The sequence below is a fragment of the Bubalus kerabau genome, chromosome 2 (assembly GCF_029407905.1).
Source record: "Bubalus kerabau isolate K-KA32 ecotype Philippines breed swamp buffalo chromosome 2, PCC_UOA_SB_1v2, whole genome shotgun sequence".
In the NCBI taxonomy this organism is placed as follows: Eukaryota; Metazoa; Chordata; class Mammalia; order Artiodactyla; family Bovidae; genus Bubalus; species Bubalus kerabau.
The window spans coordinates 72,272,479-72,298,351 of record NC_073625.1 but is presented as its reverse complement, the minus strand read 5'-3'; the positions used below and the strand labels follow the sequence as shown (position 1 = coordinate 72,298,351).

Here is a 25,873-nt window from a genome sequence, read left to right as displayed (position 1 = left end):
AGGCTTCCCTGTCTATCACCAACTCCCGCAGCTTACTCAAACTCATGTCCATTGAGTCAGTGATGCTATCCAACCATCTTATCCTCTGATGTCCCCTTCTCCTCCCGTCTTCAATCATTCCCAGCACCAGGGTCTTTTCAAATGAGTCATTTCTTTGCAGCAAGTGGCCAAAGTATTGGAGTTTCAGCTTCAGCATCAGTCCTTCCAATGAATAGTCAGGACTGATTTCCTTTAGGATGGACTGGCTGGATCTCTTTGCTATCCAAGGGACTCTCAAGAGTCTTCTCTAACACCACAGTTCAAAAGCATTGGTTCTTCGGCGCTCAGCTTTCTTTATACTCCAACTCTCACGTCTATACATGACTACTAGAAAAACCAAAGCTTTGACTAGATGGACCTTTGTTGGCAAAGTAAAGCTCTCTGCTTTTTAATATGCTGTTTAAGTTGGTCATAACTTTTCTTCCAAGGAGCAAGCATCTTTTAATTTCATGACTGCAGTCACCATCTGCAGTGATTTTGGAGCTCCCCTCTTGCCAAAAAAATAAAGTCTGTGACTGTTTCCATTGTTTCCTCATCTATTTGCCATGAAGTGATGGGACCAGATGACATGATCTTTATTTTTTGAATGTTGAGTTTTAAGCCAGCTTTTTCACTCTCCTCCTTCACTTTCATCAAGAGGTTCTTAGGTTCCTCTTTTCTGGCATAAAGGTGGTGTCATCTGCATATCTGAGGTTATACTGATATTTCTCTCCACAATCTTGATGTCAGCTTGTGCTTCATCCAGCCCGGCATTCCACAGGATGTACTCTGCATATAAGTAAATAAGCAGGGTGACAATATACAGCCTTGACGTACTCCTTTCCCAATTTGGAACCAGTTCTATTAACATCTTCTTCAGTAAAAACCCTTAGAGTTGATCAGTGTTGTGGTAGAGCTATAGACAGACTCCTTGTTAAAAAAAAATATGACTTGTTATCAAGGACAATTGTAATTTTTGCATCCGTTTTGTAGATTCCCTTATAGTTTCCACATTTCTGATAAAAAATGAAGATTTCATTTTCTGTATCTGTAAAACAACCTTAAATATTTAGATCCATAGTAATCATAATTTAATAGTGAATAATCAGATGGGAGATTTTGAAATTCAGAAAAAAGTAGGCTTTCCCTTATTGTTATATTCTAGTATCTCAGAGAAAATGATACTCAAACTACTCTCTATTAGTAAGAGCTTTCCCTGGGGCTCTTAACTGCCCCAGGGACCTTGCACACTCTCCCCATCCAATACCATCAGTCTCTTTTTGACTCAAAAATGTTTTTTTTCTTCTGTAAACTCAGCATAACTTAAAGCAGTCATGTTACACTTAACATCAGTATAAACTCAATTTCCACATTACTTTCAAAATCACCATCTCTTTTCCAACTTCACAGGCTTCAAGTTTATGCTTATTTGACTGCATTCTCTCCATTATCCTGTTATTTCAGTTTTAAGAACCCCTTGAAGCTTTATTGAGTGTCTTTCATTCCACACACTGTGCTAAGTGCTCAAAGTCAAATATTGAGTGATAAAAATTTCTGGCTTCAAGGTACCATTTAGCTGGGAATAAGTCATGGAAACAAATCAGTATAATGCAATGCCACAAAAGAAGTGTGTACTCAATATAAGGGAATGCTGGTCACTTCCTGACAATAGGAAGGGGCTGGAATACACAGGAAATACCCCACAGAGAGAAAAGGTCATATCCACAGGTCTTAAGTGGTGCCATGATTTGAGAGTGATGGCTATCCAAGTACAGACAGCACTGGAAATAGACATGGGAGGAAGACAGTAGAGTCTGTTGGTAGGGGAAAAAGTTTGCTTTGGAGTCTTCCATGTCATGCTAATGGATTTGAACTTTTTCTTATAGGTATACAATGTAGGCTTTCATTTGGTATTAAAATAAATGATTGAGTTTTCAAAAGATTGTGGACAAAGTTATACATAGAAGGAGAAGCCATAATGAGATGGTAGCAGGGGTGCGATCACATTAAATCAAACCCCATATCGGCTGGGTGGGTGACCCACCAACTGGAGAACAATAATACCAAAGAAGTTATTGCACTGTTGTGAAAGTTCTAGGCCCCACTTCAGACTCTCCAACCATGGGATCTGCCAAAGGGACTGGAAATCCCCAGGGAATCTGACTTTGAAGCATAGCAAGATTTGATTGCTAAACTTCCACAGGACTCGGGAAACAGAAGCTCTTGGAGGGAATAAACAAAACCATATGTGCACCAGGACCAGGGGAAAGAAGCAGCAATCCCACAAGAGACTGAAGTAGACTTGTCTGTGAGTGTTTGAGGGTCTCCTGCAGAAGCCTGGGTCAGCAGTGGCCTACCATGGAGACAGGGCCGCTGGCAGCAGCAGTCCTGGGAGCATATTGGCATAAATCCTTTAAAGGTCACCTTTAGCCAACCTTAGAGCCTATAGGAACACAGCCCCACCCATCAGAAAATTGGATTAAAAATTTACTGAGCATGTCCCTGCCCACCAGATCAAGATGCAATTTTCCCCAAAACCAATACCTCCCATCAGGAAGCCTCTTATCCTCACCCATCAGAGGACAGACAGAAGAAGCAAGAATTACAATCCTACAGCCTCCAGAACTGCAGTCACAGTGCTTTATTGTCACTTTGCTTATTTAAATTATATGCAGAGTACATCATGTGAAATGCTGGACTGGATTAGCCACAAGCTGGAATCAAGATTGCCAGGGGAAATATAAATAACCTCAAATATTCAGATGATACCACTCTAATGGCAGAAAGTGAAGAGGAAATAAAGAGCCTCTTGACTAAGGTGAAAGAGTGAAAAAGCTGGCATAACACTAAACATTGGATACACTAAGATCACAGCTTCCAGTCCCATCACTTCATGGCAAATAGATGGAGAAAAAGTGGAAACAGAGACTGATTTTATTTTCTTGGGCTCCAAAATAACTACAGACAATGACTGCAGCCACGAAATTAAAAGAAATTTCCTCTTTGGCAGAAAAATTATGACAAACCTACAGAGCACATTAAAAAGAGACATCACTTTGCTGTCTAAAGTCCATATCGTTAAGGTATGATTTTTCCAGTAGTCATGTACAGAAGTTGACAATTGGACCATAAAGAAGACTGAGCACCGAGAAATTGACACTTTCCAGTTTGGTGCTGGAGAAGACTCTTGAGAGTCCCCTGGACAGGAAGGAGATCAAACCTGTCATTCCTAAAGGAAATCAACCCTGAATATTCATCAAAAGAACTGATACTGAAGCTGAAGCGCCAACACTTTGGCCAAGTGATGTGAAGTGCCAGCTAAATGGAAAAGACCCTGATGCTGGGAGAGATTGAGGGCTGAAGGAGAAGGGCCAACAGAGAATGAGATGATTGGATGGCATCACTGGCTCAAAGGACCTGAGTCTGAGTAAACTCCAGGAGATAGTGAAGGACAGGGAAGCCTGGTGTGCTGCAGTCCATTGGGTTGCAAAAAGTCAGACACGACTTAGCTACTGAACAACAACAACAATTGAGATAGAGTGAGGATGAGTAAATCAAGAATCGGGGATAGTAGTTAGGATAAAATGTCAGGTTAAAGTGAATGATTATGAGGGCTTGAACTAAAGTTGTAATCGTGGGACAAAAATGGAGATGATGTAAGTTGCCATGTTGATAACATGACTGGTTATCAAAAGAATCATATGGCCAATGATCATGTTAATGGGGATGACCTATTTAGTATCTAAATTTCTCAACAGACTTTTTTAATGGAAACACAGTTTATTTTGCTCTCCTCATTCACTGACTCTCAGGGTCAGAACCTGAATCTTACATACTATGAAATGGCTGTATCTTTGAAATATTAAAGAAGTACTACTTAGTCTCCAGCAGCAGCTCTATCCCCCCAGTGATTATGCTCAGCCACTCCTGCAACTTTTGTTTTTGACCTTCATTGAGTGTCCTAGTCATTGACCCCTTTCCTCAACTTCCATTCCTTCTGAATTATCTTCCTTCTCTATGCATTTTTCTATATGTCTGAATGTATGCATTTACTTTAGTCTCACTTTCATATAAAAAACTCAATCAAGTATCTGTCTTTTCTCTGCTTGCCTTGCTCAGATAAATACTGCTTGGGAGAAAAATCACATAATGGGCAAGGGCAACTTAAAATGCATTATCAATAATGTTAACCCAAAGTACACAATGTGACAATAATTTTCTATTGAACTTATCTCTCTTGCTCTTCACAAAGTGTGTTGGAGGTTTCCTGCCAGCTTCTCCAGTGTTTTACCTATTTCTGCCCCTTGGGGTCATTTAGTACAATCAAGGCAGCCAGGGCCTGGTTGCTGGTATAGCAAAGGTTCTGAGTGTCACTTAGGGAAAGATGGAGATGGGTTATGGGATAGGAACACAGAAAAGGGACCTATTCCATAAACAGTTTACATTCTATAAAAATTTCCAGTCACAATAGCTGAAGCAACTTTAGCTTAAAAAGTTTACTGGAATATTGTATTTCACAAGAATTACAGCTAATTGAAGAAGAAATCATTTATCATATCACACTCATTATCTGCCCAATTAATCAATAAAGTAACATAGGAAAAAGAACAGATTAGTTGCTCTCATCAAAAATAAGTGCAAGCACTTCTCCTACAACCATAGATACAAGTCCACTCTAATGACTCATGAGTCAGAATATTGTAGCTATTTCATTCATCTAAACATTTCAACACCTTAGAAAAATGACATTTTAAAAACTAGGAGAGTTGTCCCTGATGTTTTTGAAAATGATGAATATTATAGTTAATTGGTAATCTTGTACACAAGACAGCACCCCGAATTACATTTTATATCTAAAAATGTAACTTTCACATCACTGATATTGATTCAGAGAGTAGTTCATCTAGATACTTTCACTAAACTTGAAAAATATTTTTCCAGTAATATTAAAATATTGAAAATATTTGGTCTGTGCAGATATACTAATAATCAATCAAATTACACAATGAAAAATTAAATCATTTTATAATTTCAAGCAAATGTATAAAATAATAAAATGACATCGTATTGTAAGTCAAATGTCACTGATTCTTCAATTTACTAAGAAGTAAGTAGTTTAAATACTTGTTTGAATAGAGTAAATTTGCATCTAATTTATATTCAATGTCATGTAAAAATAAATCTACTTTAAAAATAATTTCTTACATGAATAGTCTGTATAAATGCTCAATTTTAATAGCATAAATGAGAGCAATTTAGAAGTGTTTCCAGTCTGAAAGTTCTGTTTAATGAATTATTTGAAATTGACTGAGTTACTTTTCAGATCAAAAGCCCACAACTAACATTTTTTTAATATACATCAAGCTACAAGTTTGTTTTTATCATTTTAATTTTAGAATATGTAAAAATTATTTTAGAAGAGATTAAAATGTTTTTGATTGGAACTAGGACGGCTGTGGTGTTGGAGAAGACTCTTAAGAGTCCCTTGGACTGCAAGGAGATCCAACCAGTCCATCCTAAAGGAAATCAGTCCTGGGTGTTCATTGGAAAGACTGATGCTGAAGCTGAAACTCCAATACTTTGGCCACCTCATGCAAAGTGTTGACTCATCGGAAAAGACTGATTCTGGGAGGGATTGGGGGCAGGAGGAGAAGGGGACGACACAATGAGATGGCTGGATGGATCATCGACTGGATGGACATGAGTTTGAGTGAACTCCGGGAGTTGGTGATGGACAGGGAGGCCTGGCGTGCTGCGATTCATGGGGTCGCAAAGAGTCGGGCACAACTGAGCAACTGAACTGAACTGAACTGAAGACAGCTTAATGACTGAAGTGACTTAGCAGCAGCAGCCTCAGTAGGACAGGTTAATGTTTAGACTTGAAAGAAAAAATTGTCAAAATCTGTCGTGTTTTTTTTATAGCATGAAAATTAACGCAATTTAGGTCAACAAAAGAGAAACAAATAAGATGAGGGAAATGCATATGAAAGAAGGTAGAGGAGGGGGATTAAGGACAGAAGTATTTTTGTAAAGGGAAGCACAGAAAAAAAGGAAATAGGGGATGAGAGAGAAAAAAATGAGAAGATGAGAGAAGCCAGAAAGGGAGGTGAGGCAAAGAAAAGGATGAGGCTGGATGAGGAAGAGCTTGTCAGTGCTCACTAACTGTGCATTTGACACAAATAGCTGAACCTCTCCCAGTGGCTTATGATATTACTGTCATAGAGCTGCTGAGTCGGTGGACCTGGCAATGGAGTCCAACCATGTCTCTATGCTGGTCTTGCTTTTAACTCAGCATTTCCCTGAATCTTTTAGAGAAGGGTGAGAAATGTGAGTAGAAAGAAGAGTGAGAAAGACAGAGAATGACTGAAAGGAGAGAAAAGAAGAAACCTGAACAGGGCTATGGACATTTTCTGAAATACCCTTCAGAGTAGTCACAGTTTTGATGACAGACATTTTACAATTTAGTTAGGTGCTAGTAAGAATAATTTTGAAGCACTTTAGTTGAGATGAACAAAGACCTTAGAAGATGGGATTTGGAAGATATTTTAATTTCTGCTAATTCTACTCTCTAGTCACTGCCCTCTAACAGACATACTTTACAAAAGTCTTTCCAAAGCATTTTCGTTGAGAACCCAAGAACAAGGAGGGTTTACAAAAAATACCATGCATTGTACAACATAGAGAGGTCTATGCATTATACACAAATTTTTTGTACATATTATATACAAAACTTGCATCACTTTAAAAGAGACAGAGTTGATTTTTGTCACTGCTTGTCCCACCACCAAGAATGTATCTTGTCTGACTCTGCTTAAGGCAAGACCATTGGTAAAAGAAGGTACGGATTCAGCCCTTACGTTCAGTGTTGACAAATGGCATAGATATCAGAGTGTTAGATAGGATATTTTGATTCTTAACTGTGGTCCTTAAAAGAAGGTTTGAGGGAGTTTTTAATTCTAGGTCTTAATCTGTATGCAACCTGAGCAAGCAGCTGCTCTTAGGACTTAATGTACTTCTCTTGGACAGCTCTGTGTGGAGATAATCAGCCTTCACTAGAGAGCGAGGTAACAGTGCTTTCCTCAAACTTGCAGAAGTCCATGATGTGTGGTGGAAAACTGGATTCTTCATAGAATCATGGATACTAAACTCTCTCTACTTCCATTACAATTTTTTAAAATCATGGAATAGGGCATTTCGTAAAGAATAATTGGGTTGATCTCCAATTATTTCAGAAGTGTGGAAATAGGAAATAAGGAACACAACTCTGTTACTTACTAATGGCCTCCCTATGATAGATTTTTTTTTTGATGAATGAAGATGGTTTGTGAAATTATAATTAATCTTGTTCTTTTAAGAGTCCACAGAAACCAGAATTGAAAATAAATCAAAATTTATAGTTAAGATCTAAAACATAGAATGATCCCATTCTTTCTTAGTTGTGTGCCCTCTCAGCCTCCATTTTCTCATACTCAAAAATGGGAAAAACAAAACCTACCCCCGAGACAGATAATATATGCTTCAGTACTTTGAAATTTTAAGCATTATGTGAGTGAAATCTAATATCATTACTCCCATAACTTATATGTTACTGTTCCCCCAAATATTAAAGGCTATGATGGACTGCTGTTCTCTGAAATATTAAAGGATGCTGCAGCATGAACCCTGGGGTAATTGCAAACCTAATCATAAACTCCTGTTAAAAATGGGAGTTAGGTTCAATGAGGGCACAAAAGTTTTGTGACAGTGTACGAGAGTGAACTTACATTGATAGATTTTGTTAAAGCTATCTTTTCTCGCCGTGTTCTATGGTGATAAACTGCAGCCATATGTAACAATTCAGATGCATCTCAAAATCAAATGATTTGGATTTATAATTGATTTGATTACGCCACTGTCTCTTGTGAAGTTTGTACACACCATTTAAAAATAGCTCCACTCCCCACCAAGTTTACCAGATTTAAATGCTGCATTTTGCAGAGTGTATGATACCATCAAGATGAAATTACAGTGGTGTGATGGAAGACAGCCATGCTGAGAAGCAATATGAGTAATGCCCGCTTGAGATACTGATGGATAGATGGTCAGGGATCTAAGGATCAGTCATTGTTATTAATCATGTACTGTAATATAACTGATTGTTATTACTTCATACACTAGGTGGCTAGGAATGCAGCCAGTTCAATAAAATCATTTTAACTTCCTTTTCATGGTGGTCATTTTTCTTGTGTCTGCTTTCCTCCTTTGGTGTTCTTCAATTAAGGGAGAAAAGGACTTCCTTTCATTTCAGTGTTAGTGACCCATAATTGGGGTTCACTGGGAGAAAAAAATATGACCATGCTATTCAGAGTATGTCTTCTCCTGTGATGTGAGGGTTCTGCAAGGCTGGCTCTAAACCATAAAAAGAATTAGGTAAGCTGCATTCCTCCCGACTCTCCACCTGTGGTTCATAGTCTTATTACTAAGGAGAGGTAAAGAAACACAAATTTGTCTTTTTTTTTTCTATATGGTAAGTACATTCAGATTTTTCTGTACATATTTAATGCAGAAAAATTTCTCTGTAAATGGAAAAATAAAAGAACTTCTAAATGTGGAGTAGACCATATGGTTTGCTATTTGAAATATCCCCATTTGAATTTTTCAGGAAATGTAACACAGCTAATAAAACGTGGCCATAAGTGTTGCATGTTCTGGACTAGAGATGTTTTAAAGGCAACTTATGGCCTTGAAGAGTCCCAGAAATTCTAAACTGTAGGGGATATTATTTTGCCTTTGCTGAATGCAGTGCTACATTTTAGAATTATTAAAAATTCAGATAAAAATGACTTTAATTTAGTAGAAGTGGAGAAATATCAATGAAACTCACCTATGGAGGAAAAGGGCTTTCCAGGTGGCTCAGTGGGTAAAGAATCCCTCTGCAATGCAGGAGACTCAGGAGAGGTGGGTTCGATTCCTGGGTCAGGTAGATCCCCTGGAGAAGGGCATGGCAACCCACTCCAGTATTCTTGATGGAGAATCCCATTGACAGAGGACCCTGGAGGGCTACAGTCCATAGGGTCACAAATAGTTGAACATGATTGAAGTGACTGAACACCCACACACATGGAGGAATTGTCATCTGTGCATGGCAGCATATTTTTGTCTGATGTGAATCTAAAGCATATTCAAGACCAGTGTTTGATTATACAGTATGCTTGCAAAGCTATACTGTAAATGTTAGAATTATGTTACATATTCAGTCAATCAGTTCAGTCGCTCAGTGATGTCTGACTCTGCGACTCCATGGACTGCAGCATGCCAGTCTTCCCTGTCCATCGCCAACTCCTGGACCTTGCTCAAACTCAGGTCCATCGAGTCTGTGATGCCATCCAATCATCTCATCCTCTGTTGTCCTCTTCTCCTGCCTTCAATCTTGCCCAGCATCAGAGTCTTTTCCAATGAGTCAGTTCTTCACATCAGGTGGCCAGAATATTGGAGTTTCAGCTTCAGCATCAGTCCTTCCGGTGAATATTCAGGATTGATTTCCTTTAGGATGGACTGGTTGGATCTCTTTGCAGTCCCTTGTTACATATTCATATATACACAAATACAAAACAATTGGAAAAACTTGCTACAAAAACCACAGTGGGGAAAAAGAATGGGAATATAATACATAATTTATTTGGTCATAGTCATTTTGGTAACTGATATTAAGTTTAAATGACCTTCTCTCCCATCATTTACTGTTGCTGTGAACCCAGATTTTGAGTTATTTTAAAAAGGGGCTGTCAAGTAGTTCTGTCCATTTGCATTTGCTGGTAAAGAATAATCCTTTTGATTGTAAAAATTCCAGGCACTGACAGTGAGAGATTAACTAAGACGGTATTTTATTCCCTGCTGTAATGGTGAGTACATAGCATTAAATGTACTGTTAATTCAACAAAATATTTTTATACTAATCCATTTGAATCCATCAGTGGGCCCCATTGTAATTGATGGATTACTGCATTACCATTTAATTTAGTTTTATTTTAAAGGCATAACACTTACTATCATTTTAGTTAATTGTACAACCAAATAAGGAGAGAAATTGCTTCAGGAAAATGAGTAATGTGAAAGAGGATTCTTGTTGTTAAGAGAATTATTATAAATTGTTTTCTTAAGGGCTTTACACCTAGAACTGTTTACACTCTTAACAGTAACCTTCAGTGTGACTCAGAGAGGAGGGGAGAAGGAAATCCAATTAGCGTAGTTTGGGAGTTCTACCTCTCCCTTTAAAATATCAATAATAATATATCAGGTTAGTTTTTGACTTTAGTTTTTTTCTCAGAGCAATTTTCAAATACAAAACACACTGTGCTCAGAAGAATTACTGGAAATCAATTTCTGTTTCATTTATGATACTTAAAATTGCACCTCCTGCTATTTCTGCTCAGTTATGCCAAACTCAAATAATTTGTTAAATATCTGCATGTTATTGACTCAATTTATGGAAGTGAATGCTACCTATATGGTTGTGATTTTAGAAAACAATAGAAAACTCTTCCTTTGATGAAAATTGCTTGAATTTGAGACTTCTGAAATTCATATTGAATTGATCAGTTATAATTCTTTCAAATATGAGAATAATTTAGACTTTCAGAATTATTGTGAAGTGTACAGAGAGTTACCATATATGCCAGACTCAGTTTCTCCTCTTTCTAACATCTTATATTCCTATGGTATATTTGTCACAATTACTAAATGAACATTATTATATTATTGAATCCCAATCTTATTCAAACTTTCTCAGTTTTTCCCTAATGTCCCTTTCTTGTTCTAGGATCCCATCCAGATTACTATATTAAATTGAGAAATCACATCTCCTTAGGCTTGTGTTGATTATGGAAACTTCTGAAATTTCCCTGTGTAATGTTGATAATTTCCAGGAGTACTGGTCAGGTATTGGGTAAAATGTCCATCATTTGGGATCTGTCTTATGCTTTCATGATTAGACTGGGATTATGGGTTTCAGAGAGGAAAACCACAGAAGGGCAATTCTCATAATATCCTATCAGAGGTACATGCTATCAGCATGACTTACCATTCTTGATGTTGACCTTGATCATTTGGCTGACGTTGTTCTGTCAAATTTCTCCACCGTAAAGTCACTCTTTTTTGTTTACTTCTCACAGTGTATTGTTTACTAGGAAGTTACAATGAGCAGCCCATACATAAGAAGCGGGGTGTTGTGCTCTCTCTTTTAAGGGCAGAATAAATGCATAAATCATTAAGAATTTTTCTGCATTGGAAATTTGTATCTTCTTCCCACTTACTTTTTTATTTAGTAGTTTATTTATATAAGTACAAACTAATGGATATTTGTTTTATACCTTGGGAGAGAAGCCAATACTATTCCTTTACTTTTATGTGTGTATATATGTTTTGCATTTAGCTGATATTGTTCCAGTTTTGGCAATTGAGAACTCTTGCTTGGCACTGATATCCATTTTACATATCCCATTATTGTGTGGGGTTTTTTGATTTGTCTGCATTTTGTTTTGCACTTCCTTGCTTTCTGGAAATACAAGATGCTCAAGGCTCTTGTTATATATTTCCTGCCCAGTGATAGAATCAGACATTTCTTCAAGGAGCCCTGGTGTTTGTATTGGAGAATGGTTTTGTATTGGAGAATGGTTTTGTATTGGAGAAAGCTTTAGGTGCTAAGTGTGTTCGATGGGTTTTTTGCTCTTCATGCACATCTTTGGTGAGATGCCTTGGGAAGTTTATCTGTATGTGTTTAATCAAGAAAAATTGAAAATATTAATGCATCTTAAAATACAATATAGATTGTATTTTAAAAATAAAATTTAAGTGACTTTTTAGAGATGCCTAAACATAGCCTACCAATCTCTGAGATTACCTTTGATCTTTGAAAGACAAGCAATTCATGCTGAGTTAGATCAACAAAAGGTAGACATTTCAAAGCAGGGAACTATTGTAAATGTTGTCTGAGATATGGATTCACTCACAAAAGTAGATCAAAATAGAGGCATGATCCTTCTACTGAGGTTTAGATAAATTATTTCTCTAAAAAATGTCCAATTTTTACATTCAAACAGCTCTTGTGGTTAATAATTTACCCTGAAATTTAAGCAACTCTCCTGCCTCAGACAGAAAAATTTTGACTTAAAGTTGACTGTCATTAGTTTGTTGTTGAAAATTCTTGCTTTTCCAATTGTGTAGCAACAATTATCTGGAAAGAATTTGTGCACAGGAAAAATAAAAATGTGTGTTCTTTCCTATTTACAGTAGACTTGTGTTGATTTTGATTCTCATTTACTAGTCAGTAAGTGTTTTAAATGAACACTCTGATAGTCTGCAGATCTTGTAAACTTTAGTATTTGTTTGTTATGTAGTTAGTGAACAATAAGATTACAGTGTGTTCTCTGGAGATGAAGTAATAGCAAAGATCTATCACACTGGCTTCAGTAGGAATTGACTATTACCAAGTTAACTAAACTTACATGTCTCTTGAACAAAGTTCTCAAAGACCTAAAAGAGCAAGATTTATGGGTATCTAGTTTATAGAGTGATACTGCAGTTTTTAAAAGTATCTGACATTTAAGGAAAATAAACTACAAAAGTTTCATCACCACACTGGAATTAATGGCCAGGGTGATTGACTAATATACTGAATAGATCATATTTTTACTAAATTTATTCTACTAATAATAATACTCAATAATCACTACTAATACTATTTGTTCAATAATATTAAGTTCAATGTACCAGCCATTAAGCTATCACTTTGCATATAATATGAATTTAATGTCTACAACAGGATCACATGTTTAATACTTAATTCAAAAGTGAGGAAATGGAGGTTGTAAAAGAATAGTTAACTTATTGAATATCATACGGACAGCAAGGAAAAAGGCTGGTTTTCAATACAAAGGACTTCAGATTCATGTTCCTAATTGCTAGACCATATCACCTCATTGAACATGACAGATTTGGGGACATAAATCCATTTATAGCTTAAGTAAAAATTTGTCTGGCAGCGTTATAAAAAGCCTAATCAGCTATATAAGGATGCTTATACAGATGCTAATCAGTCTCTATAAGGTTGTATATTGCTATTATAGAGCTATGCGTGTACACATATATGTGTGCATATGCACATACATAAATATAGAGCAAGTGGGAGAGAGAATAAATTTAAATTAAATGTTTTTATTAAATTAATTCGACAGCATTTGGAGATTTTACTAATTGCTAATATGGCTTTCTAAGTGAATTTTGCTGTGGTTATTAGGATATCCCCTTATAGCTATTAACAACTCAGAGAGAGAGAAAAAAAATAAGAGCATACTAATGTAGATGAGAAATTACTCATGTTGCTGAAACATTGTTCATTTGCTTCTGGCATAAGTTGAGGGAAGAGACCATATATTTATGTCACAACATAATGGCATACTGCAGGCTATTTCTATATGCATTCTCATTCCAGACTAATTTGTCAATTGTCGGTAAATTCAGCATCTTCCACATCCCGATAAATATAGATTTCTTTCTCGGTTGATGGTAAATACATTGCAGCTGCTCTCTGGCAGGCAGTAGATAGATGGAGACGTTAAGGTGACTTTCTTGCTGAGTGTAAAGTATAAAATCAGGCACTCTGTAGACAGTGTATATGGAATACGTTAGAAAAATAAGCTAAAGTCTCAGACCAGTCTGACCATAATCATCATGATTCTTGCCTTGGCCAGTGTGGTCACTTCAGTGGTGGGAAGGTAATTAGAAGCAGGAGGATCAGTCCACAACAAGGGGCTAAGGAAATCAGGCCTTGATTTCAATAACTTTGTGGTTTAATTAGCTTTGCTTTGATCTATCTGCCTCAAATTTTGGAAAAAGGTGAGAAATAAACATCTAATTAACTAAGAGCATAATACAAACTTTGATCTATAGTCATCTTTGATTCATTGTATAGTAATATTATCTCAAAAATGTTATAAAAGGGGAGAGAGTTCAAGTAAGAAACAGATATTAAAAAGAAAAGCATAGAAAGAAAATGTCATAATCTTTGAATAATGTAGTCCTAAGTATTATATTCAAATAAAAGTATAGCACCATAAAAGAAATTAATTTGGGGAGATTCAAAACAAAATAAAGTTTTAGAAAGTAATGCACAGGACTTCCCTGGTGGTCCAGTGGCTAAGACTCCACACTCCCAATTCAGGGGGCATGGGTTCACTCCTTCATCTAGGAACCAGATCCCATGTGCTGCAACCAAGACACAACACAGCTAAACTGATTAATTAATTAATTTTTTAAAACTGGTGCATATGGTAGTATAGTGATTCTCAAAGAATGACATCAGGACTGGAAGCATCAGGAATCTTCAGAATATGTCAGCAAATTAAATTTTCAAGTCCCAACTGAACCTGACTGAGTCTGAAACTCTGAGGATGGGGCCCAAGGATTAGTATTTCAATAAACTTTACTGGTGATTCTTATATGAGAAACATTGGTTAAGTTGCATTCACTAGAGTTCCTGAAAATAGAGTAAGACTGAATTTACCTGAAAGGAACAAATACAAAACTCTTGTGTGAATTAATGATATCAAACTGAGTTATTTGTAGATGTTATTATCACCGATATGGATTTTATTGTTGTTGTTGTTAAACAAATTCTTTATCTAATTTATTGGGTATCTTGGGTAAAAATAACATTCCACCTACTCAGAAGTGAGGGCTTCCCAGGTGGCTCAGTGGTTGAAAATCCTCCTGCCAATGCAGAAGACACAGGAGATGTGAGTTTGATCTCTGTTTGGTAACCCACTCCAGCATTCTTGCCTGGAAAATTCCATGGACAAAGGAACCTGGCAGGCTACAATCCATAAGGTTGCAGAGTCTGACATAACTGAGTGATTGAGCTCAAGCACAAGCACTCAGAAGTGATTTCCATACATTTTCCCATGTAGATCTCATATCTCAGATTTGCAAAAACAGATATGGTGATCTAGATAGATGTATAAGGTCCCTAAGAGTTAACCTTCCTAACAACCCCTGAATTGAAGGGATCAGGAATCTAGAACATGTTATTGGTGTTTGGTGGCCAAATTCTAATTTAATTCATTAAATACTTATTGAAGGATGATTGTTAGTATGCCAATGAAGTTGGTGATTTGGAAAATATATGAACAAACCATGACTTCTGATATTAAATTGCTTACCATTTTTATTTACTTAAGAAAAATCTTGGAAAAGATGTATTTTACTAGAAGGTATTTGCATAACTATAAATCATCCAAGCTCTCATTTTGTGTTGGCATTCCCTGAAATCAGAGCTCAAATTATTTTAGATATCCAGCCCAGGTAAATCTGCATAATGATCACTTTCAGAAAAGTCCCCTCATGAATACAAATTTATGATTTTCTTTTAGAATTCATTCATTGTTGAGGTACAAATTTAGTAGTAAATAATAAATTTCTAGTGATCTTAGTCTTCAACAACAGAAGGTCATGAATTCTCAGCCTCATTACATTAAACACAAATTTTTGTGAATGATGTTTAAAAGCAGCAAATAGGTCAATTCCTAGTGTAGAAGTAAAAAAAACCCTGAATTTAGCATGAAGGAATAGAACATACCATATCCTTGTATAAAAGAAGGAGATAGTTGGATGACCAAAGAGTGGAAATTAAATGCCAAAATTACTGAAGTAGCTATGAACATCTTTTTAAAGGGAGCAACTAAAATAGAACTCAGTAGTGTACCAATAACTGGAATAGACTTATAATGGTAGGGAAAGTATGGATTAAAAACAAAAGATTAGGCCTAATGGAATAAATTAGAATACAAATGTAGTCATATATATTTGGAAATGAAAACAGTTAATTTTTATTAGACTTGAATGAAAAATTGATGCTGGAACTAAAATAGAAAATCTACTGAAGAATTGATTAAAACTCTGGTGATGATTAGGAATAATTAACAGGAACTAGGCTATCCTAAACTTGGAATCTAATAAACTAAGATAGAAATAAAAACATTTTTTGTTAAATGTACATTTAAGTGGTCATTTCTGATCACCTGTTCTTTACTGAATCCATGGAAAACTTAAAAGTCAAAATTATTCAGTAAACTATAATACAAAAACCTCTGAGAAATTGACTGTAAAATTAATATGAAAAAGTTAACATGTAAGAAGATCCAGGATGTATAACTGTTTACAACAACTTAGTGGAATAAGAAAATTTGAAAATTCTTTCCATACAATATGTAGAAATTCTGGAAAAATATAGAAAAAACTTGAACTTCTTGTTGTTGTTCTTCACTCATTCAATTGTGTCCAACTCTTTGTGAACACATGGACTGCAGCACACCAGGTATCCCTGTCCTTCACCATCTCCTGGAGCTTGCTCAAACTCCTGTCCATTGAATCAATAATGCCATCTGACCATCTCACCCTCTGTCATCCCCTTCTCCTCCTGCCCTCAATCTTTTCCAGTATAAGGGTATTTTCTAATAAGTCTGCTCTTTGCATCAGGTGGTGAAAGTATTGGAGCTTATTTCAGCATCAGTTCTTCTGATGAATATTCAGGATTAATTTCCTTTAGGATTGACTTGTTTGATCTCCTTACAGTCCAAGGGACTCTCAAGAGTCTTCTCCAGCTTCACATTTCAAAAGCATCACTTCTTCAGTGTTCAGCTTTCTTTATGGCCCAACTCTCACATCCATACCATGACTACTCGAAAACCCATAGCTTTGACTAGATGGAACTTTGTTGGCAAAGTAATGTCTCTGCTTTTTAATACACTGTCTAGGTTTGTCATAGCAGTTCTTCCAAGGAGCAAGTGTCTTTTAATTTCAAGGTTGTCACTGTCCGGAGTGGTTTTTGAGCCCAAGAAAGTAAAGTCTGTCACTGTCTCCATTGTTTCCCCATCTATTTGCCATGAAGGGATGGGACCAGATGCCATGATTGTTGTTTTTTAAATGTTGAGTTTTAAGCCAGCTTTTTCACTCTCCTCTTTTACCTTCATCAAGAGGCTCTTAGGTTCCTCTTTGTTTTCTGGCATAAGGGTCATGTCATTTGCATATCTGAGGTTATATTGATATTCCTCCCCACAATCTTGATTCCAGCTTGTGCTTCATCCAGCCTGGCATTTCACATGATGTACTCTGTATATAAGTTAAATAAGCAGGGTGACAACATACGGTCTTGACTTACTCCTTTCCCAATTTGGAACCAGTCTGCTGTTCCATGTCTGGTCATATCTGTTGCTTCCTGACCTGTATCCAGGTTTCATAGGAGGTAGGTAAGGCGGTCTGGTAGTCCCATCTCTTGAAGAATTTCCCACAGTTTGTTGTGATCCACACAGTGAAAGGCTTTTGCATAGTCAATGAAGCAGAAGTAGATGTTTTTCTGGAATTCTCCTGCTTTTTTGTGATCCAGCAGATGTTGGCAACTTGATCTCTTGTTCCTCTGACTTTTCTAAAGCCATCTTGAACATCAGGAATTTCTCGGTTCACATACTGTTGAAGTCTGGATTGGAAAATTCTCAGCATTACTTTGCTTGCATGTGAAATGAGTGCAGTTGTGTGGTAGTTTGAATATTCTTTGACATTGCCCTTCTTTGGGAATGAAAACTGATCTTCCAGTCCTGTGGCCATTGCTGAGTTTTCCATATGTGCTGGCATACTGAGTATAGCACTTAAACAGCATTATCTTTTAGGATTTGAAAAAGCTCAGCTGGAATTTCATCATCTCCACTAGCTTTGTTCATAATGATGACCCATTTGACTTTGCACTCCAAGATATCTGGCTGTAGGTGAGTGATCACACCATTGTGGTTATCTGGGTCATTAAAGTTTTTTTTGTATAGTTCTCTGTATTTTTGACACTTCTTGTTAATTCTTCTGCTTCTGTTAGGTCCATGCCATTTCTGTCCTTTATTGTGCCCATCTTTGCATGAAATGTTCTCTTAGTATCTCTAATTTTATTGAAGAGATCTCTAGTCTTTCCCATTCTATTGTTTTCCTCTATTTCTTTGCTTTGATCACTCAGGAAGGCTTTCTTATCTCTCCTTCCTAGTCTTTGGAACTGTGCATTCAGATGTATATCTTTTCTCCTTTACCTTTAGCTTCTCTTCTTTACTCAGCTATTTGTAAGGCCTCCTCACACAACCATTTTGCCTTTTTTTAATATATATATACTTTTCTTTTTTTAATTTAATTTTATTTTTTAAGTTTACAATATTGTATTGGTTTTGCCATATATCAACATGAATCTGCCACGGGTATACACGTGACACTGATGTATAGACCATTTTGTCTTTTTAAATTTCTTTTTCTAGGGGATGGTCTTAATCATTCCCTATTGTACAATGTCATGAACCTCTGTCCACAGTTCTTCAAGCACTCTGTATATCATATCTAATCCCTTTAATCTATTTGTCACTTCCACTGTATAATAAGGGATTTGATTTAGGTCATCCCTGAATAGTCTAGTTGTTTTCCCTACTTTCTTCAATTTAAATCTGAATTTTGCAATAAGGAGTTCATGATTTGAGCCACAGTCAGCTCCCAGTTTTGTTATTGCTGATTGTATAGAGCTTCTCCATCTTCAGCTGCAAAGAGTATAATCACTTCACACACTTGCAAAGTAATGCTCAAAATTCTCCAAGTGTGACTTCAACATTATGTGAACCACAAACTTCCAGATATTAAAGCTGGATTTAGAAAACACAGAGGAACCAGAGATCAAATGCCAATATCTGTTGGATCACAGAAAAAGCAAGAGAGTTTCAGAAAAACATCTACTTTTGCTTTATTGACTATGCCAAAGCCTTTCACTGTGTAGATCACAACAAACTGTGGAAAATTCTTCAAGAGATGGGACTACCAGACCACCTTACCTGTCTCCTGAGAAATCTGCAGGCAAGTCAAGAAGCAACAGTTAGAACCAGACATGGAACAATGGATGGGTTCCAAATTGGGAAAGAAGTAAGTCAAGGCTGTGTATTGTCACCCTGCTTATTTAACTTATATGCAGTGTATGTCATGCAAAATGCCAGGCTGGATGAAGCACAAGCTGGAATCAAGATTGTGGGGAGAAATATCAATATAACCTCAGATATACAGAGGATACCACCCTCATGCCAGAAAGTGAAGAGCCTCTTGATGAAAGTGAAAGAGGAGAGTGAAAAAACTGGCTTAAAGCTCAACATTCAGAAAACAAAGATCATGGCATCTGGTCCCATCACTTCATGGCATATATGTGGGGAAACAATGGAAACAATGACAGGATTTATTTTCTTGGTCTCCAAAATCATTGCAGGTGGTGAATCCAGCCATGAAATTAAAATATGCTTGCTCTTTTGAAGAAAAGCTATGACCAACCTAGATAGCATATTAAAAATCAGAGTCATTACTTTGCCAACAAAGGTCCATCTAGTAAAAGCTATGGTTTTTCCAGTAGTCATGTATGGATGTGAGAGTTGGACCATAAAGAAGGCTGAGTGCTGAAGAATTGATGTTTTTGAACTGTAGTATTGGAGAAGACTCTTGAGATTCCCTTGGATTGAAAGGAGATCAAACCAGTCCATCCTAAAGGAGATCAGCCCTGAATATTCATTGGAAGGACTGATGCTGAAGCTGAATCGCCTGTATTTGGCCACCTGATATGAAGAACTGACTCATTGGCAAAGACCTTGATGCTGGCAAAGACTGAAGGTGCGAGGAGAAGGTGAGAACAGAAGATGAGATGGTTGGAAGGCATCACTGGCTCAATGGACATGAGCTGGAGCAAGCTCCAGGAGTTGGTGATGGACAGGGAAGCCTAGTGTGCTGCAGTCCATGGAGTCACAAAGAGTTGGACACGACCAAGGGACTGAACTGAGTGTTTTTTTCTAGTGATGAACACTTTGGCTCTTTTATTATTCATTACAAAGAGTGAAACACAAAAGTTTATGATTCACAGTTTTCAAAGACAAAGGCAAACTAATAGCTTGGAAAGAAAATAACTATGCTCTGTGTTCAAATGAGGGAGAAATGTCTCCAGCTGATCCTCAAGGCTCCGTTAAATGCAATCATTAAATTTAACTACATTTCCTCACAAAATTCCAGAAAACTGTCTTGGCAGCACCAATGAGAGGGATCTAAGTATATATATATACTTATACATATAACATATAACTTTATGTTTTTACAATATCTATTTATTAAATTTTTATTGAACACATTATATCTCAGGCACTGAGGATGCCTGGCCAGAGGGATTCATATTATCATATCCTAAAGGAAAAAGACAAACATTATGTCAACAAATATAGTGTGATGTGATAATTAAATATTACATAGATATCCACAAAGCACAACAGGCTTAAAGAGAAGACTGGGTAAGTAGCTTAATCTGAGCAGAGTTTTTTCAAAAGAGATAAAACTTCACAGAAAGATAGAAATACTCTAGTCAGGGAAGTAATACTGCGGCTTGCAAGTTCCAAGAATAGGAAATACACCCTTCCTATTCTCTGGAGTTTCTGCTGCTGCTGCTGCTAAGTCGCTTCAGTCATGTCCGACTCTGTGTGACCCCATAGATGGCAGCCCACCAGGCTCCCCCGTCCTTGGGATTCTCCAGGCAAGAACACTGGAGTGGGTTGCCATTTCCTTCTCCAATGCATGAAAGTCTGGAGTTTCTAATTTATTTAATTATTTATTTCATTTGCTGATTACTTTATTGATACTTATTTATAGATACTTATTGATTACTTCGGAGAAGACAATGGCACCCCACTCCAGTACTCTTGCCTGGAAAATCCCATGGACAGAGGAGCCTGGTAGGCTGCGGTTCATGGGGTTGCTGAGTTGGACACGACTGAGCGACTTCACTTTCACTTTTCACTTTCATGCAGTGGAGAAGGAAATGGCAACCCACTCTAGTGTTCTTGCCTGGAGAATCCTAGGGACGGGGAAGCCTGGTGGGCTGCTGTGTCTGGGGTCGCACAGAGTTGGACACAACTGAAGCGACTTAGCAGCAACAGCAGTAGCAGCATTGGTTACTTTCTTTGTTTTTGGCACCATATTAGGTAGGTGGAATGCAATAGTGATGATATAGTCAACTAATTTCCTAAAACACAAATATCCTCAAGTCACTTATTTTATAGATTTAAAAATATGTACTGACTCTTTCTTGACAATGGAAGTGTTCTATAAACTGAGACACTTGTACATCTTGGCCACAGTAAGACTCTTTAGGGAGTATGAGATTTAAATGAAGCACATTTCCAGTTCTTCAATTTTCTTATATATTTTCTCCTACAGTAGATTTTCCTGAAAATGATCTTGCTGTCTAGAAATCCTCCTTTCCCAAACACTCCTTTGATAATTATCATTGTCCTTTTTACTCATCCACCTTGAATAATATTTTGTACATTCCCAAGAAACAGGTATCTTCAGAGTTATAAACAAAAGGGCATTTCAAGAATTCATAGCTTCTGATAGTGATTTCCCTGAGAAAAAAGCCAAAAGAGCTTCATTAAGAAATGTTAAAGTTTGATTTTTCCAGTTCCATTCTTCTTTCTCAAGATTGCTTTGACTATTCAAGTTTTTTTGAATTTCCATACCAATCGTGCAATTATTTGTTCTAGTTCTCTGAAAAATATCATTGGTAGCTTGATAGGGATTGCACTGAATCTATAGATTGCTCTGGGTAGTATACTCATTTTCACTATGTTGATTCTTCCAATCCATGAATATGGTATATTTCTCCATCTATTTGTGTCATCTTTGATTTCTTTCATCAGTGTTTTATAGTTTTCTATACATAGGTCTTTTGTTTCTTTAGGTAGATTTATTCCTATTATTTTATTCTTTTCGTTGCCATGGTGAATGGAATTGTTTCCTTAATTTCTCTTTCTGTTTTCTCATTGTTAGTGTATAGAAATGCAAGGGATTTCTGTGTGTTAATTTTATATACTACAACTTTACTATATTCATTGATTAGCTCTAGCAATTTTCTGGTGGAGTCTTTAGGGTTTTCTATGAAGAGGATCATGTCATCTGAAAGCAATCTTGAGAAAGAAGAATGGAACAGGAGGAATCAACCTGCCTGACTTCAGGCTATACTACAAAGCAACAGTCATCAAGACAGTATGATACTGGCACAAAGACAGAAACATAAATTAATGGAACAAAAGAGAAAGTCCAGAGATAAATCCATGCATCTATGGACACCTTATCTTTGACAAAAGAGGCAAGAATATACAATGGAGAAAAGACAATCTCTTTAACAAGCCGTGCTGGGAAAACTGGTCAACCACTTGTATAAGAATGAAACTGGAAAACTTTCTAACACCATACACAGAAAATAAACTCAAAATGGATTAAAGATCTAAATGTAAGACCAGAAACTATAAAACTCCTAGAGGAAAACGTAGGCAAAACACTCTGACATAAATCACAGCAGGATCCTCTATGACCCACCTCCCAGAGTAATGGAAATAAAGGCAAAAATAAACAAATGGGATGTAATTAAACTTAAAAGCTTTTGCACAATGAAAGAAACTATAAGCAAGGTGAAAAGACAGCCTTCAGAATGGGAGAAAATAATAGCAAATGAAGCAACTGACAAAGAATTAATCTCAAAAATATACAAGAAACTCCTGAAGCTTAATTCCAGAAAAATAAGTGATCCAAACAAAAAATTGGCCAAAGAACTAAACAGACATTTTTCCAAAGAAGACATACAGATGGCTAACAAACACATGAAAAAATGCTCAACATCACTCATTATCAGAGAAATGCAAATCAAAACTACATTGAGGTACCATTTCACGCCTATCAGAATGGCTGCTATCAAAAAGTCTACAAATAATAAATGCTGGAGAGGGTGTGGAGAAAAAGGAACACTCTTACACTGTTGGTGGGAATGCAAACTAGTACAGCCACTATGGAGAACAGTGTGAAGATTCTGTAAAAAACTGGAAATAGAACTGCCATACGACCCAGCAATCTCATTGTTAGGCAAGAATACTGAGGAAACTAGAATTGCAAGAGACACGTGTGCCCCAGTGTTCATCACAGCACTGTTACAGCCAGGACATGGAAGCAACCTAGATGTCCATTGGCCGACGAATGGATAAGAAAGCTGTGATACACGCACACAATGGAATATTACTCAGCTATTAAAAAGAATGTATTTGAATCAGTTCTGATGAGGTGGATGGAACTGGAGTCTACTATTAGAGTGAAGTAAGTCAGAAAGAAAAACACCAATACAGTATATTAACACATATATATGGAATTTAGAAAGATGGTAACAATGACCCTATACGCGAGATAGCAAAAGAAAAACAGATGTAAAAACAGACTTTTGGACTCTGTGGGAGAAGGCGAGGGCAGAATGATTTGAGAGAATAGCATTGAAACATGTATATTATCATATGTGAAACAGATCACCAGTCCAGATTCGATGCATGAGACAGGGTGCTCAGGGCTGGTGCACTGGGATGACCCTGAGGGATGGGATGGGGAGGGAGATGTGAGGGAGAGTCAGGATGGGGAACACATGTACACCCATGTCTGATTCATGTGAATGTATTGCAAAAATCACAACAATATTGTAAACTAATTAGCCTCCAATTAAAATAATGAAAAAAAAAAAGAAATGTTAAAGGAGTCTTTGTTTTATTTCAGCCAGATAACTTATTTTTGTCAAGGCTTCATTTTGTAATCCACCTGTCTGTCTGATGATTTTCCAGGCAAGAAAACTTGAATGGGTTTGCATTTCCTTCTCCAGGGGACTCTTCCTGACCCAGGGTCAAACCTGGATTTCTTGTATTGTAGGCAGATTCTTCACTGATTGCAGTATAAGCAAAGCCCTGTCTACCTACACATCTAGCTATACACCTACTTGCTTATCTTGCTGATATGGATGATGGGTTTTAATGACAGGACATCTTTTATTTAGCTTATGTGAAGGCTCTTTTATTTAAATTAAATGAGACACTCTGGAGCTCCAAGATTTGCAAATACCATTGTTCTCTGCATCTGTGAGGGATTGGTTCTAGGATGTGCTGTGGACACCAGAATCCTTGGCTGCTTCAGTCCCATAGTTGGCCCTCTGTATCAATGAGTTCCACAACTATGGAGTAATGAATGACTGATGGTGTGTTAAGTTTGTGATCCATCATTGGTGTAATCCAAGAATGCAGTACCTGAGTATACAAAGAGCTGATGGTATATGTTTTGAAAAAAATCTGTGCATAAGTAGACCCTTGAAGTTCAGAACAATGTTGTTCAAGAATCAATCATACAACTAAAACACGTATATAATATAACAGAAATTATTCTTTGACTACAAAGCACGTGGAATATTAATTCCCTGACCAGGAATCGAACCTGAGCCCCTGAAGTGGAAATTCAGAGTCTTAACCACTGAACCACCAGGGAAGTCCTCATAAATTATTCTTTGAAACCATTTAAAATTTGATAATTTTTTATGTCAATTTGGAAATATAAAACAGTATATAGTTTTCTTGACAATATAGTATATATTTTTATACTGCATATAGTATGTAGTATACACATACATATTATATTACATGGATAATTTTTAACATTTTGAGTGTGCATGAATGAAAATGTATGATTACCACTGGTATAAAATTAAGGCTTATCTTCTTGACATGATAAAGAAATCTTACAATATGGTTAAATCCTCCTTTTTTATCAGCTACTCTTTTCTTCTTGTCTTGCACCCTATGTTCTTTGCCACATGGAACAATTTCCTCTCACAAAACACATTTTGATTTTATAATCCTTAATCTCACAATCATTATTTTCATTGCCTTGAAAACACTTCTTTTTTTCTCAATCTTGTCACTTTCCAAAGTCTTCCCTGTAATTTACATAGTTACTTCCTTCTCTGTTCTCTTTAAATCAGTTAGGGCTTCTATGGTGCTAGGTTATTACAAGGTAGTTGTCTGGTCACAGCTATGTCTCTTTTCCTCAGTACAGGTCTGTGAGGGCAGGGACTGTACTATATATTTAGCTATAACCATTCTTATCATGCTAACTATAGGATGTAAACAGAAAAATAAGAAAATTGCAATTTCTTATATTCTCAAATGTCCCCTCTTTCAAGATACTATTGACAACTTGATGAACATCTTTGCATAGATTCTCATACACAAACACAGGAATATATTAATGATTATAATTTTATCTCTTCCTTTTCATTATATAGGGGCTCCCCTGGTGGCTCAGATGGTAAAAAATCTGTCTGCAATGCCTGGATCAGGAAGATCCACTGCAGAAAAGAATGGCTATCCATTCCAGCATTCTTGCCTGGAGAATTCCATAGGCAGAGGAGCCTGGTGGGCCTACAGTTCATGCGGTCATAAAAAGTTGAACATGACTGAGTGACTAACACTTTCCAGTATCTATACCCTTGCTTGTTCATTGCTTCCTTTCTTTCTTTCTTTTTATTTGCTGAAAATCATTTTATTCAAGTATTTGAAGAAAATTTGTACTCTTTATAAGTAAAATATTTTTTGCTACATGTCTTTTCTCAAAGTAGCAATATTAAGTGAAACTAAAAGGACTTAGGGAAGACTCAATACAAGGCATTTCTTTTTTTTAAGGGAGAAAATAATTTTATTTGTAGACTGTATAATATAATAGAAACCAAAGGCAATCAGTGGGAAAAAAAAATGCACACTAGACTTTTGAAAAATAGTGTCCGTATAGGGAACTTGTTCCTGAATTAAATGAAACTTCCTCTAGTGATTCACTGTTTCAGAATAATCTCTGTAATTATTTCTAATTTCTACTTTTTGTGTTATTTTCTATTTCCAGCTTGCCAAAACAAATGCCAGAAATACTTGGAAATTAC

At 36.6% G+C, this 25,873-nt stretch overlaps 1 non-coding gene across 1 annotated transcript; it reads right to left on the bottom strand.

The window, feature by feature from the left end:
* Positions 1 to 24,357: 24,357 nt before the first annotated feature.
* On the bottom strand, positions 24,358 to 24,429 carry TRNAG-UCC (transfer RNA glycine (anticodon UCC)). Its single transcript has one exon. It is a non-coding gene; the product is annotated as a tRNA-Gly (tRNA).
* Positions 24,430 to 25,873: the final 1,444 nt, after the last annotated feature.